The sequence below is a fragment of the Lagopus muta genome, chromosome 4, assembly GCF_023343835.1.
Source record: "Lagopus muta isolate bLagMut1 chromosome 4, bLagMut1 primary, whole genome shotgun sequence".
In the NCBI taxonomy this organism is placed as follows: Eukaryota; Metazoa; Chordata; class Aves; order Galliformes; family Phasianidae; genus Lagopus; species Lagopus muta.
Window position 1 is genome coordinate 54,945,384 of NC_064436.1, and position 15,514 is coordinate 54,960,897.

At 36.7% G+C, this 15,514-nt stretch overlaps 1 protein-coding gene across 5 annotated transcripts in view; it reads left to right on the plus strand.

Annotated features, from left to right (window-relative positions):
• The window catches only part of KCNIP4 (potassium voltage-gated channel interacting protein 4), a 380,467-nt gene that overhangs the window by 175,814 nt on the left and 189,139 nt on the right, over window positions 1–15,514 (plus strand). The gene's annotated exons all lie outside the window — the stretch shown is intronic.

Here is a 15,514-nt window from a genome sequence, read left to right on the forward strand (position 1 = left end):
AGTATTAATTAACTGATCATACTTAAACATTGAAAAGACCATATAGCTCTGACAGCTTTACCATCTTCAGATAAAAATCCTATGCAAGTAAAATGATAAAAAAGATGTTTTTACCAAAGGAAATGCCATGCAATTCATGGTTTTCTTACTGTGGAGCTTGCCATCATTTTATTCTATATATTTTGATTTTGTATTGCTTGGTTTTGTATTGTTTCTGTATGCATGCTTAATATAGGTCAGAAAAACATCTGCACATATCAATTTTATGTGAGTATCAACCTGAAAATACAACTAGCTGAAAATAGCTGATTGCATCTCACTGAATTGTTAATTCATTAATAAATTTTCTAGACTTCAGACAGAACTTAAAGAAGTGGTGATAAATAATCAGGAATAATTATGCAATGTTAGTAAAAATATACTGTTAGATCTGCAATAGTATGGCAGTAGTTTAACTGCCTTACGTGTCCCTTGGACACTTTTCCTACATTCTAGTGGAAAGTGTCTCTTGCAGAAGTAGAACCTAGGGGCTGCTTGTTAAATGTGTGAAATGTAGCAATCTTGGTAAGAAGTTTATTTCTCCTGTTACATGTAAATTGGGAAGAGCATTGTGGTATTATTTCTCCCGTCCTGGTTTTCCTTCAGTCCTTGATGTATAATTGCAGGGTTTCTTACATATTCACAGTCCGAATTTCCTGTTAAAATAATAAAATTATGTCTCTAGCTGAGTCCAAACTGAAGCACCAGATCATTATTGATAGAAGAAAAAAAAAAATCAACATGTTTTGCTGAATAAACTCATCCATCTTCTCATAAAACAATTGCCTTTACCAGCGTTAGTTAATTAATGCTTATTAATCCAATAGGCCTTTTAACTTCCCAGAGTTCCCTTCTCATTTAGTGTGCCCTGGGAGGGGGGAAGCAAAGTGTGCTATTAACTGGAGAAAGAGTAAAGATGAAATAGTGGCAGAACTGACTGACAGCTGAAGAACAGAACTGATTGGAAGCAGAGATGGGTTCATTATCACAATTTGTTTCAAAAAATTTTCCTTCCTGCTCCCAAAACAATGGGAATGGATTATTTTTTTTTAAGTTTAAACTGCTTCAGTGTTTGGAGATGAGCTAAAGCTCCACTGTCTTTTGAACATGATGCTCTCTGTAATGAAGAAAGTTTTATAATTACATTTTTGAGAAGCAAGACCGTATTAGGAGCAGGATGCTTTGTCCCTATTGCATTTGTTTTGATAGGGCTTGTTGAATAAGTAATGGAAAGGAGTATCATTCCTTCTCTACCCAGCACAGCACAAGTCACAGAGATGTGAAGAAGCAGGTTGTTGAGCTGAAGGGCTCACTGCTTCCTTCAGTTCAGACAGAGAGGCAGCAGGAAATGCGGCCTGACATCAATTTTTGTGTAACTGAGTCTGTGGAGAAGGAAGAGGAAATGAGGCATTTGACTCCTAATTTTGTTCATCTCTTTGATCAATAAGTGTGGAAAGTATCAGCTTTTCTCTCAGGTCCCTGTGTTTCTACATGTGTTGCGCTGACAAGCATGTGGACAGCCCCAAGAGCTCCTGCAGCACAGTAATGGTGTGCTTCTGTTCTGAAGTGCTGAGAGTGAACTGAACTACTTGAGACGGAGGTGATTTCTTTGGCATAGTGATATGATAGCCCCTTGTATGGATTCTGGTATTTCAGTTGATCCAGAGATGACTCAGTTGCCTGAGGCTATCAGCCAGCTCAAAATTTGTTTGATTAAAGTCAGATTGGTTGCTGATTTCTATAATGATACTCAGTGAAATCTGGTGTAACATAGAACTGCTGCAAACGTGCCAGTAAGCCACTACTCGTCACTGTTGTCAAATATATAATAGAGCTGTTACATTTTTTCTTACCAAAACAGTAGGCAACTGTAGTGATGTATTGACTTAAAACCAATTCTCCAGTTCTTTGCTCAGCAGCCTAAGAGCTGTGCAATGTCCAGCTTTCAGAAGCAAGAGAGCATTCTGAGTCTTCCATGCAGGAGCTGTTTATGATCTTCTGTATTCTATATTCTACGTTGTCTAATTTTTAAAAAATATATTTTTCATATCCCTGGATAGGTAAACTGTGAAATGAAATGGTAGCAGTTTTTATTTCTGGCCATTCCACGTAGGACTTTCAGTGTGGAACTCCACTGGCATCAAGCTTGTAAGCCTGCTGGGAAGGTATTCCTCACTGTGGCCCTGAAAAAGTTATTTCACTTACCCCCAAAAAAGATGAATTATACTGTATTACTCTACAAGAGTTTATCATTGAAGCCATGGATAATTGTACAGAGAATTCAAGAATGGTGTTTCTTCTGTGTTACTATTATTTAACTCCCTACTTAAACATGCTCATAGATCAAATTTGTTTTATAGAGAAAGCTTTAAAGAGGTAGGAAAAGATCTAAGTGGCTTTAAGTTTTGGTACTGAGTTTGTCCAAGATACATGAACAGTGTCCTTGAAAGCAAATTTCTCAACACTATGTTGCTGAAAAAAAAAAAAAAGCCATCATCTTCTCTTGTCAACACAGAAAATGGGAGTAATGTCAGTAGGCAGGTCAACGAGTCCAGTCAAAGTAAAATCTAAAAAGCCTGAGAAAGTGATGTCACCACCTTCAGTCGTACAAAGGAAAAGACAGCTATTAGTGTGAGTGTATTTGTTCGTTTTTACCAGATGAAGAATGAAACTGAAGCCTCCGTCATCTGCAGTGCTCTGCCAAATTTGTAGTACAAGAATATGTCATAATGCCTGTGTGATTAGAGAGATGAAATGTAGGAAGAAAATGCCAAGGGACATGGAAAGAAAAAAATAAGAAATCCAGAAAAAATGTTTCTGAGTGCCACTCCCATTAGTTACTCTTCAGTATTTTTTGTCCTCTTTCTCTCCATTTATGCATGAGACATAGCATTAAAGCTTCTATCTTACTTAGAGATGAAAGGAAGTAGTTCTTGAAGTGCTACAGGAGGAGTGGTCAGAATGGACTGGATCACTACAGGTTATTGTTGAAGAACAGTAGCTACAGTTATTCGCTGAATCATTTGCATTTGGGAAATGTGGTGACAGTGCTGTTCACTAAATTCACAATAAACCTATGAGGAAGAGAAGGTCCATCCCTTCATAGGTCTCCTTTCCTGTAGAAGATCTAGTACTAATTTGCTAATCATCAGTAACCTTATCGAGTGGCCCGTACCATATACAAGAATGCAGAGCCTTATTTTTGAGAAGTCATTAGAAAATGGGACCACTGCTTTTCAGAGACTTAGCCAAAGATAAATTATCAAATTATTTACATGTCACCTGTGCCTTCCTGCTAGTTTTCAGGAATTAACACAATGCATATTGCAAAGCATGTAACTCAAAATAGTTGCAGCGCTTTAATTAGCATGGAACAATTTGAAAATATTCTGTCGTGTAAAAAGAAAATCAGCTTTTCTGTCAAGAATTCTGGAAAATAGACTATTCTAATGATCTGCCATTCACTTCTAACAATACGCCTCAGACTGAAGTCTGCATAATGATTAGCTAGTTTTAGGAAGTGGTGACTAATAATTCACTTGCAAAGAGATCCTTCAGTTAGCATATTATTACAACAGATTTTATTCATTTTCACACACACATATATTTCAGCAACAGACCTAATTTAAAAAACAGAGTTTATATAAGAAATGAACAGCAAGCAAAAGTCCCTTGCTGTGACTGATGGCATTAGTTATAGTATTGCTTTGGGTGTAATCAGGACCATTTGTCTTTCTGACATTACCGCAGTGATATGAGATACAGTATGCTAATATGCCTATCTTTGTTTATAAAGTGTTATTAGTCCTTTGTTTCTTTCAGTCTCTTAATTAGTGACCATTGTTTAAAGTCATCCATCTTTGCTCTCATTTATGTAAATATTCCTAATTATTAATGATAGCATCAACTGGGTCATGTTTATCCATTTTTATCAAGAAAGTATTTTTCTAAAAGTCTCTTGTTACTACTCTTGTTCATAGGGAAACTTCTTCTGTTAATAAACCTAGCCATTCAGATGGGCAAAGAATTACTACCTGTGAGTTGCAGGTAGATGTGTTAGGGAATTTAGATTGTAAATACATACTCTGTCAAGAATTCATAAATGCATTCTTCCATCAGTTGCATAACTGTATTTTCGCAGCATACTATGGAGAGGCACACAATATACTGTGCTGACAGAAATGGCCAGCATGCAGCTAATCATTTATAATTAAAGACCAAAAATTATAAATGCACATACCAGAGAGACATGGATATGCAACAGAAAGTCCAGTGTAGGGCCACCAAGATGATGGTGAGACTGGTGCACCTTCCTGTGAAGAGAGGCTGAGAGAGCTAGGACTGTTCAGCCTGGAGAAGAAAGGCTCAGGAGGATCTCAGCAGTGTCTGAAAGGGAGCGTACAGAGTCAGGTTCTTGTCAGTAGTGCCTCTTGGCACTGGACACAAACTGGAGCACAACAGGAAGCACTTCTGTGCTGTGTGGGTGCACTGGCACAGACTGCCCAGAGGCTGTGAGATCTTCTCCTTGGAGATCTTCAGAAGCTGCCTAAACGTAGGCCTGGGCACCGTGCTCTGGTGTCACCACTGGAGCAAGGTTGGGATCAGGTGACTTCCAGAAGCCCTTTCAAACCTCAGCTGTGCTGTGATTCACCTGACTGGAGGGCAAGAGAGAGCATAGGGGTGAGCAGATCAGGATGTCTGTTCCCTCTTCCCATACTTGTGAGTAGCTGGACAGCTCTCTGTTCTCCACTTTCCTACTTTTTTTCTATTTATGGCTTTGACAGTGACAGTGAGACAGCTAGCCAACAATTTGCAAAGAGAGATGTGCAATCAAAGCATTCATTCTTTGTAATTCAACATCCTCTAACAAGGGGTTACAGGGATACTATATTTCTTTTTCTTCATGAAATGTGTTTCCTAGGAGATGACCACTTTAAATGTCTCTGGGTTGACATAGGAGATGACTGTGATGTATAAACCTGATGCCTTATAAGTATGATGAAAGTGCCCCTGTAGTTGTTGATCCTACTGATGAACAGCGTGCTTATGCTGCTACGCCATTATGTCAGCTCAGGTCCCAAGTGATGTTCCAAGACTGAAAAGAAAAATGTAAACCTTTTTAAATGCTTTGAAAGTTGATACATGCTGGTGCCAAAATAATATGTGGGATGGCTGAGGGAAAAGTAGTTTGACATAACTTTACTCATAAACTAAAAGAACATTGCATTTGGAGGAATCAATACACTTACAATTAGCTTGTAATTATCATTTTTATTAGTAATTATGTATATGCACCATCTCTTAGTTTAGAGAAAGAACCATTCTTATACAATATCTTTAGTATAACTCTAATCTCTGTGATCCACAGTAGCACGGAAACAAAAAAATGTTTTCTTAAATGCTAAAATTAACCTTGTTTGTAGTTGAGGAACACTTATTCTTTTATAGAAGAAAAACAGCAGGGTAAATTTAATGAAGTTTTCCTTCATGCTTCAGATATAGTCAGTTCAGCAGTTTCATCTATCTTCTAAAATGACTGAAGTAAAAGCTAGATAATAACAACCAATATTTATTTGTTTGTTTGTTTATTCTGAGAAGGTATTTATAAAGAAGGCATTATTAAAAAAAAAAAGTTTATTCTGCTTCTGAAACAAGAACAATACATTGAAAGGGAAATGTACTGGCTGGTAGAAACAGCTCTCTGCTGTCACATAAACGGACAGATTAGCAAATGAAATAGAAGGATTCTAATGATGTTACTGTTCTCATCTTTTAGAATGTATTCTGCCTATCAGGAAAACTGTCTGAAAACTGCAGTTTGCCATCCTGGCTTCAATAAATGCATTGATATGTACACACAAAGATGTTTAAATACTGAAAGGAAATTGACTCTATAAATAAAAGAAAATAAAAAAAACCCAACAAATAAAAACAACCAAACCACAAAACTTACCAAGTAAGAGTGAAATTCCAGTAGTTTAGAGACTGATTACATTTTTAATAATCTACAGTCCCTTCTCCACAGGCCTTTCTCTCCTTATTTTGAATAATATAATGTTAATGGGAATAAACAATAACTTAAAATTATTTGCTGATAGTATCTTGAACTAATCCATCCTTAGAAATTATAAAGCTTTGAATATATCACTGAAAGATTTACTTGGTTGAGTTTGGATATAAAAGTAGATCTGGGAGTCTAGGTTATTCTGAAGCATGACAAAGTGCAAAACATTTAGAATAAGAAGTGATGAACATCAGACAGAAAGAGGAGCAGATCTATGAAGGGTAGTGAAAATGAGGTATTCCTTTACTTCCCTAATGTGTTGTCATCTAAGTCTCCGAGGGTATTTTAAGTTGAATGTTTTATGCTGTTTCCCTGTTGTGATACAATGTGACTTCTGCTGGTTTAGTTTTGGCCACATAAGGCAAGACTTTATTTTCATGCTTCTCCTCCTGCTAAATGGCCCCATTTGTCTATGTAAATCTATTTTGTTGCTGTTGCAGGAGTGCAAACACAGCAATGAATGCTACATCATAAGCAATTTCTGTTCATAATTTGAGTGTTAGGTGTCCCATATGAACAGAGATGTTTCCCAGAGAAATGCATTACTAAAGGCTCCGTGTTTCCATTCCTTGTGTTTGAGTACCTGCACGCATTGCTATTTAATGGATAAAGGGGGAGGTACTTGAATTTAGATAAGGCAGTATATAAATGCTTCTCACATGAGAGCACTTAGAGGTGCTGTCCCTTTGGAACAATTCACAAAATAGTTATAACATATTTGGTCACGTTTGGCACAGATTTTGTTTGCCTTTAGTTAGGAACAAGAGAAGAGCAAAGAGCAATTTGAACAAAGCCTCAGGTCTGTCTTTCCTGAAGATCAGCACCTTTGTCATGATGTGTTACTCCGAAGCTGCAGCTTACTTTTCAGATGGAAACAGCCCTTTCTTTGACCAGCATGTATCATTTATCATTTTATTGGTAGCAGCTAAGGATGCTCTAAAAATAGATGTGTGAAATGATGGACAGTTCATGATTTGTTGGCATGGAATCAAGACGTGACAGCAGGGACAGCGCGAGCCAATTGCATCCTCACTGCCCAGGTTACCATGGAAGCTTTAACTCTTTACATTCCCTTTGTCTCTCTTGGTCACATAACTTATGCAGTACACTTTAATTGTTATGGATGAAATGTACTTTATGGTGTAAAATCCACCTGCCCACGTTAACTGAAGCTGTCAGACATGATTTAGGTAGGTATGTATATTCCATAAAATCTAATAGGAGAATGCAGGTACCTCTGCTAAGGACTTCAAGACAAAACAAACAAACAAACAAACACCCAGTATATATGCAGACTTGAAATGTAAATAAGTGCTGAATTTTAATATTTTTGCATACAATGAGAATTTAGGGGAAAGGTCCTCTGAATGTGAAGAAAAAGGAAGGAAAAACTAAAGAAAATAATAAGGAGAAGTGAAATCTCTTATTCAGATTTCCTCAGCTGGTTCCTATTTCTCTTAGAGAACTCCATTTCTCACCTACCCTTCAGTTCAGGTATCCTTTTATTTCTGAAATTTTTCCACTTCTGTCATTTCAGTATGATTTTCTCCCTCAGCTACATGCAATATTTAATCTGAATACCTTCTTGCTTAATGTGACCACCTCCTAGCTTCTTCCACAAACCGCTCCTTACTTTCTTCCACACCTCAACACTGTTTTCTTCTTTGGAGATAGCAGGGGATGAGGATGTTGGGAAATAATGGCTTCTACAGATCCCATGCACTTTCCTGCTTGTTAATACTGAGAGTGGATACATTAACAGGAACTTATTCCTTTGTATCGTCCCATTTTCTCAACCAAGTAGCAGAGAAGCCTGGTAAGGACTGTAGGCTCACAGCTCTCAGTAATGCTTTCTGCTTTCAATTTTTTTATTTTTTTTTTAATTATTCCATAAGCCTCAGACTGCAGTCAAAAACAGCACATAAATAAATGAGAGTACTCAAAGTCTCTGATTTCTGGAGCAAATAGTATTTCTTATCTCAGTGCCCAAGTCCCAAAGGAATTTTCCTTTCCTCATGACGTCTGTTGGCCAAAAGCTAAATAGCAGAGGTGAAACTTTCAGTCACATTCCCTTAGACCTCTCTGATAGGACACAGAAGAATTTATCATGATCTGTCAGTCTGCAATGGAGTAACTTCTGCCATACTTCAGTCTCTTTCTCCCTAACTCAGAATCCTTAGAGATTTTCAAAGAAATGCCTGTGGAGGTGGCAGGGAAGTAAATCCACATAATTCTTCAGTAGTTTCAGAAGCGTCTGAAAACTTCTCAGTTTTCAGTCTCAGAAACATCTACTCTACTTTAATTTAGACCTGCAGGAAATACACTTTCTAATTGAATGTTTTACACCTGGTTATTACTGCTTGTCTTGCTAAACTATGCCGTAATTTTAATTGGTGTATAACTACCAGATAAAGCTGGAATGGTCCTATCTTTCTCTGAGTGGAATGTATTGTTATACGATCTGTTTCTTCCATGGCACAAGAGAAATGTCTTTGCCTGAAAAGAGTTTCACAACTCTGGGACTTGTTTGGAGCTCTTAGTCTTGTAGAAAGCCATTAATTATCTGGGAATTTTAGCGAGGGTGAGGAAAAGAAGGATACAGCAATTTGTTCTGACCTTCTATACACCTAGTAGCCCCTTTAACTGTTGCTCCAATCACACTAACATCTGGATAAACAATGACCATGCATGTTCAGGTCAGCTTTTGGACAGCAAGTTCTCACTGTGATTATCACATGGCAGTTCAGTGTCTTGTCATGGAAATTACTGCATCTGTGTAGATGAGTGGCAGCACAGAATGGCTGGCAGAACATTTCCTAGCTCACTGGTCTCACTGTCTGTATGTGTAACAATGGGTCACTTTTAGGATATGGCAAAATGCTTTTTTTTTAATTGATTATATAAACGTTAGGGATGTGCATTATGTTTTTGCTATAAAGCGTTTCAACAGCTAGAACAATTCAAATCAAAACTCACCATACCAGTAGATTGCATGCATGCATTTAAAAGCTTATCAGCTTTTTTTTAATTTCTAAATGCTCCTAATCTTCCTTTTTTTCACATTCAATATCAGTAGAGAGCTACAAACATAAAAGATTTGGATATGGCAGTTCCTAAGAGGTTGTGTTATTAAATTGCCTGTTTATCTTTCCCAGAATATAAAAAACTGAAGTATGTCAACTCCAGTTCTTTATTTAGCCCCATTAATGCAGTATAAAATGAGGAAAGAGGTGGGTAATAACAGTCAGATAGTGGATTCAGCTCCTTCAAGTTTTTCCTTGGGAAGCTTGGGTCAGGATTTGAAATCACATTAAGAAGAAGTTGGAATTAGGGAAATGCTAAGCAGTGCATTCCTGATTATTTATGGCTGCAGAAGTCTTTATGTTATATAGCATCTTGTGCCATTTTACTCAGAGCATTACTTTTAATGTCCAATGTAGAACTGGGAACTTAAGAACCTGTTATTTTTTTTTGTCCTCTATTTGACGTGAAGGAGTTCAAGTGAGTAAACAGATATCACTTTCAGAGTGAAAAGAATTAATGGAAGAATTAAAAAGAAAAGTTAAATTATTAATTAAGATTGTGCTAGAGGATATAGCAGGTGGAAATAAATGCACAATCATCAATCTATGCAGTCAATTTTTCATATGTTTGGTTTTAGGAAGTTTGTGAGCTTTAGCAGTTGATTAAGCCATAAACGATTCAGACTCCTTAAGAATACACTTTTAAGATGATAAATTTCATAGAGTTTTGGAGTCTCTTTAATCTTAACTCCATAGTTATTATTTAAAGAGTCACCGTTTGCCTTTTCCAAATTGCATTTCTGCACAGCAAGAACTGTACTCTACCTTCCCTTTTTCAACCTTTCACAGTAGACTAATACACTCAAAGCAATTACAGACATTACAGCAAGAAAATTAGAGTGTTGTCATAGATACTTTAAGGATATCTTATAGTGTAGCAGACAGACCGAATACTCAGATTTTGGGATGGGTATCAAGGTATCAAGGTCTGTGTTGCTTACAGTGTTGAAGTAAGTATATATAGAGATATAAATGAACCACTTTCCAGAATATGCTGAGAATGGATTAGTGAAGTGAATACATACAAAAAATTGAATTTTTTGTTACAGAGAATCCAACTCAGAAAAGTGTTATTTGCCAGTATTCCTCTTGAGATGAAACAATATCTGTTAAAAAATTAAAAAAAAAAATCAACACATTAGTAATGAAATCTGTTATTTCTCACCATGTTAATATTGCTGCTATCCTGATCATATGAAATGAGATTGACTGTGTTCACAGGACTTTAATAAGGATGCAGTAACATGTACAAATAATGTCTTACCCTAAATGTAAGATACAAAGAAGTATGATTGGAGAGCTGTGACTCATTTCTCTTAAAAAGATGAGGTACATGTCTATTCATGTACCTTTATTTTTAAAAATGTAAAGGCACTATAAGGCACTCCAACACTGTGTTAAAGCAAGCAGCGAGCTTGAATTCTGTTTGTGATGTGTTCTGTTTGTTTGACATTTTTGTCCCATTAAAATAGCCCAGTAAACAAGGCATTGTCTTTCAGTCAGTCAAAGGTTTTTTTGCTTTTGTTTTTTAATTCTGGTAATTTCAGATAAGACACTTTCATATAGTCCATGACCCACAGCCGTGATAGTCAGCAGTTCTGCCCATAGGAGTAGAGGACACGGATCCATTCCCTGCATGAGTTAATAACTACGAGTAGTAGCTGTAGCACAACTGAGTAGTCCCCCTTAGAGCCCCACCATTGCAGGGATGCTCCACAGAAAAAAGTTTAATATGACCATATGCGTCCCAAAAGCAGAACCCGCATGCCACAAAGCCAGATAGTTCTGAAGATAAAAAGCACAGAACAGCATTTGTTACCATCACCTTCCAAAGAGTTCTCCCTCAATTTCAAAAAGAGAGGAGCCTTGCTCTGTAGGTTTCTGCTTCCCTGATCGCCATCTTTTGTGTCCAGCTCTGGGTTCCCCAGCTCAAAAAATATAGGGATCTCCTAGAAGGAGTCCAGTGTATGGCCATAAAGATGATAACGGGTCTGGAGATTCTCCTGTGTGAGGAAAGGCTGAGTAACATGGGTCTGCTCAGCCTGGGGAAAAGAAGACTGAGGGAGGATCTTATTGATTTATATCTATTGTTTATAGATATCTAAAGGGAGGTAGGAGGCAAATGGATGAGGCCAGGCTCTTCTCATCTGTGTAGCGATAGGACAAGGAGCAATGGCCTAAAGCTTGAACATAGGAGGTTCCATGTAAACACGCAGAAAAATTTTTTAATAGTGTACTCTGTACACTATTAATACAGTATTAATTAATACTCTGTACTCCAGTGCTAATGAAAACATTTATCATTTCAAACTCCTAAATTTTGTACCTTTGTTGTACTTCTGAAAATGACCATATATTATAAATAGATATTTTGTATTTGTAATTATGTCCAGTACCTTTGAACCCTGCAATTTATCAAAACAGTCTTCTTGCTTGCAGGTTGTGTCACACAGTGCATAGGATTTTAATTTGTTTTTGTTTGTTTTGTTTGGCACTTTCCACTGTGAAATGAAGGAGAGACATTATCTCACACATACTATTCCCCTGACATCTATGAAATCTCTTGTTGTGCTTTCTCAGCACCCAAAATGGGATTGAGTTTATACACCAGAGGCAACAGTGCTTCTAGATGATTCTTAGTCTGCTTATTTGGGGCATCATTTTCCCTGACTAACATGACAAGTTCCAACCTCAGCAAGAGCATTTTATTTCCGGAAAACAAATGCCGTCTTTTTGGATGCTGTAACAGATGCTATTTTTCTTTCCTGTATTTCTTTGAATTCTGCTTTTCTATGACCCGTGCTTCATCTGTACTTAATTTTCATTTAATTTATCCTGAACCTTGTAATAAAACTCTCTGGTGTTCAGTAAATTACATGAAATTGAAATCCAGCCACATCAACTGTTAACATGCCGTGAGATAGTTATTTAAAGCCCATCTCTGCCCAGAGAGCAACATGTTCAGGAGCAAAATAATTTATATGTTGAGAATTTGGCAGCAGCTCCCTCAACACAAAGCAGTTTCTCTGCTGTTGGAATACTGGATAGTATGGTGCTGAAAAGATTTCATCAGGTCAGAAATATTTATTTCTGATAAAAATTTCCTTGTTCAGGTCCTGGCTTAGCTGCATATAACAGATTAAGTGGTCTGTCTACCCAGAAGTGCCGTGTCAATACTAAATTGATTTCATACAGCAGATACTAGATTTGTTGAGTGAATAATGTATATGTGGTATGTAATTGTTCTTGCAAGTCAGGAACTCCATGACGACCCTCAACTTTATCTTTCAGCTAATACAGAGCTCAAATTGCAAACTCTCTGTGTACAGACATTCTCTGTGTTTTTGATTTCTGGTAGGACTTTCTTTTCCAGTGCAATGGGCAAAAAGTAAATGCATTTGTATGTGCTTTTTTTTTTTTTCTTTTCAGTGCACATGGTCACAGTAGATACTCATAAGAGTCAGGGACATATACTGACCTCTGCTGAGCACCATACACCTAGCATAATTTTGCTGATCTCAGTCTGAGGATTCAAATGAGCCTGTGGAAACAATGGTACTCAGAAGTTTCCAAGTGAAATAGAAAGTATGTTCTCATCAGACTTCTCAATTCAATTATGTTTCACTTAAAAAGAAAGCCTGGGTAACTTCCTTCAATTTACAGTCTTTCTATTTAGATTACAATATAGCTGGAATGGTTTTCTGAATGCATACAACAACACAGTCAATGCCTAGGGTAGCTTTTGGCCTAAAAGCAGAAAAATAGAGGAAAAAATATAACTTAAAATTAGTCAGTTTTAATATGAATTGTGTTTTCCACAATATGTGAAATAATATAGAATTTGTTCTGGATTGCTCTAAAATTTCTACATCAATGTGTATGGAAAATTGTGCTTTCCAATTTTTTTGTTCTCCATTTTTGAAAAACTGTTTTTAAGAAAAAACTCAGACATTTCAGACGTTCAATTTTCTTATTAAAAAAAATCCCCCAGAGGATCACTTTTTCCTAATATCTAGGCTTAGGTTCAGGAATAGGTTGCCCAGAAATGTGGTTGATACTCCATCTCTGGAGACTTTCAAGGTAATGCTGGATCAAGCCCCGGGCAACCTGATCTAGCTGTACATGTCCCTGTTCATTTCATTGCAGGAGACTTGCACTGGATGACCTTTAAAGGTCTCTTCCAGCTCTAAAGATTCTATGTTACTATGATCATAAGTAAGAAATTTATACGAGATGTCTATGAAAGGACTTACAGATGTTATATTATTGCTTCAAATATTATTTTTTTTTTCTAGAGAGAAATCTGCTTGTCTGATTTATAGAGCTGCACGATTAAATGAGAAGAAATGAGCTCATACATCATACAATGAGTAGCAGGAGAGAATGGGGAATTTAGGGGAACTACTAGGATGGAAACTTTGCTGGAGGGTGAAAAAGTGCTGGAGTACCTTGAAGGGGCTCTAATTTTTTTTAAATGTCTTTCAGGAGTCATGTGAGTACAATGCAAGAGACTGGATGAGGTGGATTCGGGAAATCATTTGAAGTTGCAGATCTTTAAAATTCTGAGTCTGCAGAATTACCTATAAAATATCTTTATTAAGTAGCTGTTTTTTGCAAGCTTTGGTTTAAGTCTTCTTTCCAGTAGGAATGTTTTTGATTTGTTAATAGTTTTTTTGTATAGGTGGTGTTTTACAAGGATTCATTCACTTCCAGTGATCCTATTTGAAAACTGAAATGTAAAGTCTGTGCATGTATAACACTCAGCTGAGGTATGTGCATCATTTCTGATGATCACTAAAATATTGCTCTGGTTTCAGTTAATTTTTACGCTGACACTTCTACTGCTTTTGCAACACTATGAAGTAGTGAATTGGGAATAGGAAAGATTTCAAAGCTTCATGAACAGAACCAGTTTCAATGATGTAAGTCGTCAGAATGAGGAATGACTCCCTCTAAATTGTGCAGTTTTTCAAAATGTCTTCTGAATTTATTCTGTATCTCTGAAAATTGTGCCCATGTGAGAGGAAAAAAAACCCCAGTGCAGTCTGCTAACTTGCCCTGTGTGTAGCACTTTCTTGATGACAGGAATATCCCAGCTCTCACACATACTTAGTACCAAGTAGTAATACACCATGTTTGCTTCTCTTACAATCCATTTGATATTTATTTTATTTTTTCTTATTTTTCATGTGAAGCTACGAAATATCTAATATTGATGACATTTCAGAGCTGCTACTAAGCAAGTGCTAAACTCACTAATTAGTGGATCAGCTTTATTCTGATGTCACTAATGTAATATTTTCAGAGCTGGCACATAAATATTTAACTTAGGATCATATCATCATAGTCCCAAAGTCCACAGACTTTTATAACATCAATTTACAAATTACCAGTTATAGGCACTCTAACCAAGCTGTAAAACATTCTAGATATTCCCTGAATATTATATCAAATCATTTTTTGGTATTCCTCCCTGCATTTATTAAAGCAAAGCAGTTCAATATTTTTACAGAGATATATTATTTACTGAGAATTGCAGGTGTGTTTCTGTAATCAATAACTGCCAAGAGGATACTTTGTCTTAATGTGCTAGTATGTCTGATCCATCCATTCTTTGGCACTTTGATGGTGAGATTCCAGAAGGATGAGACTGTTAATGTATCTGAATTAGTCTGAGATCAGTATAATTTGCCACACAACTACACTGTCAAAATGTTGCTCAGCTGCAACAGGAGCAGATTTGAGCTTGCAATTTGAAAACAAACCCTGTCCAGTTTAGAGAGTGCAGGTGTGAAGCCATAGAAATCTGGCCAGTGATTTTTTGATAGCGAACAGTTGTAAGTGAGAAACTTAAATGGTAACAGAACAGCAATTTCTGATCTGAGCCCTGAATGTGGGAGTGATAAGATCATGCCTTTCACAGGAAGTAATGGAAGGAAAGCTTTATCACTGTTAACTAAGGTGTTTGTTAGTAGAATTGTTCAAATGTTGAAAGCATTAGCCCAATTTGTACATAAAGTGGGCTAGCTACCTGTAAGATCTAGACTGATACTACAAAAGTGTAAAGTAAAAAAGCAAAAGTCTCAAAGCCAAAGTATTCAATGCATCATCAGAGATGTATTTGGTTGCAGAAAGGTTTATAGGTAATCTGGATAATTTTACAGAAAAAAACTGATTCTGAGTTATGCAGTGTATTCAAAAGAATAATCTGCAGTAACAGTTTAGAACAGAACCTGAAAAAGCAAAGGCAAACTTTCACCTTTTACTTTAATGTACATATTTTAAATGGTTAGCACCTAGGGCAAAGGAGGACAAAGGAGAACAATGT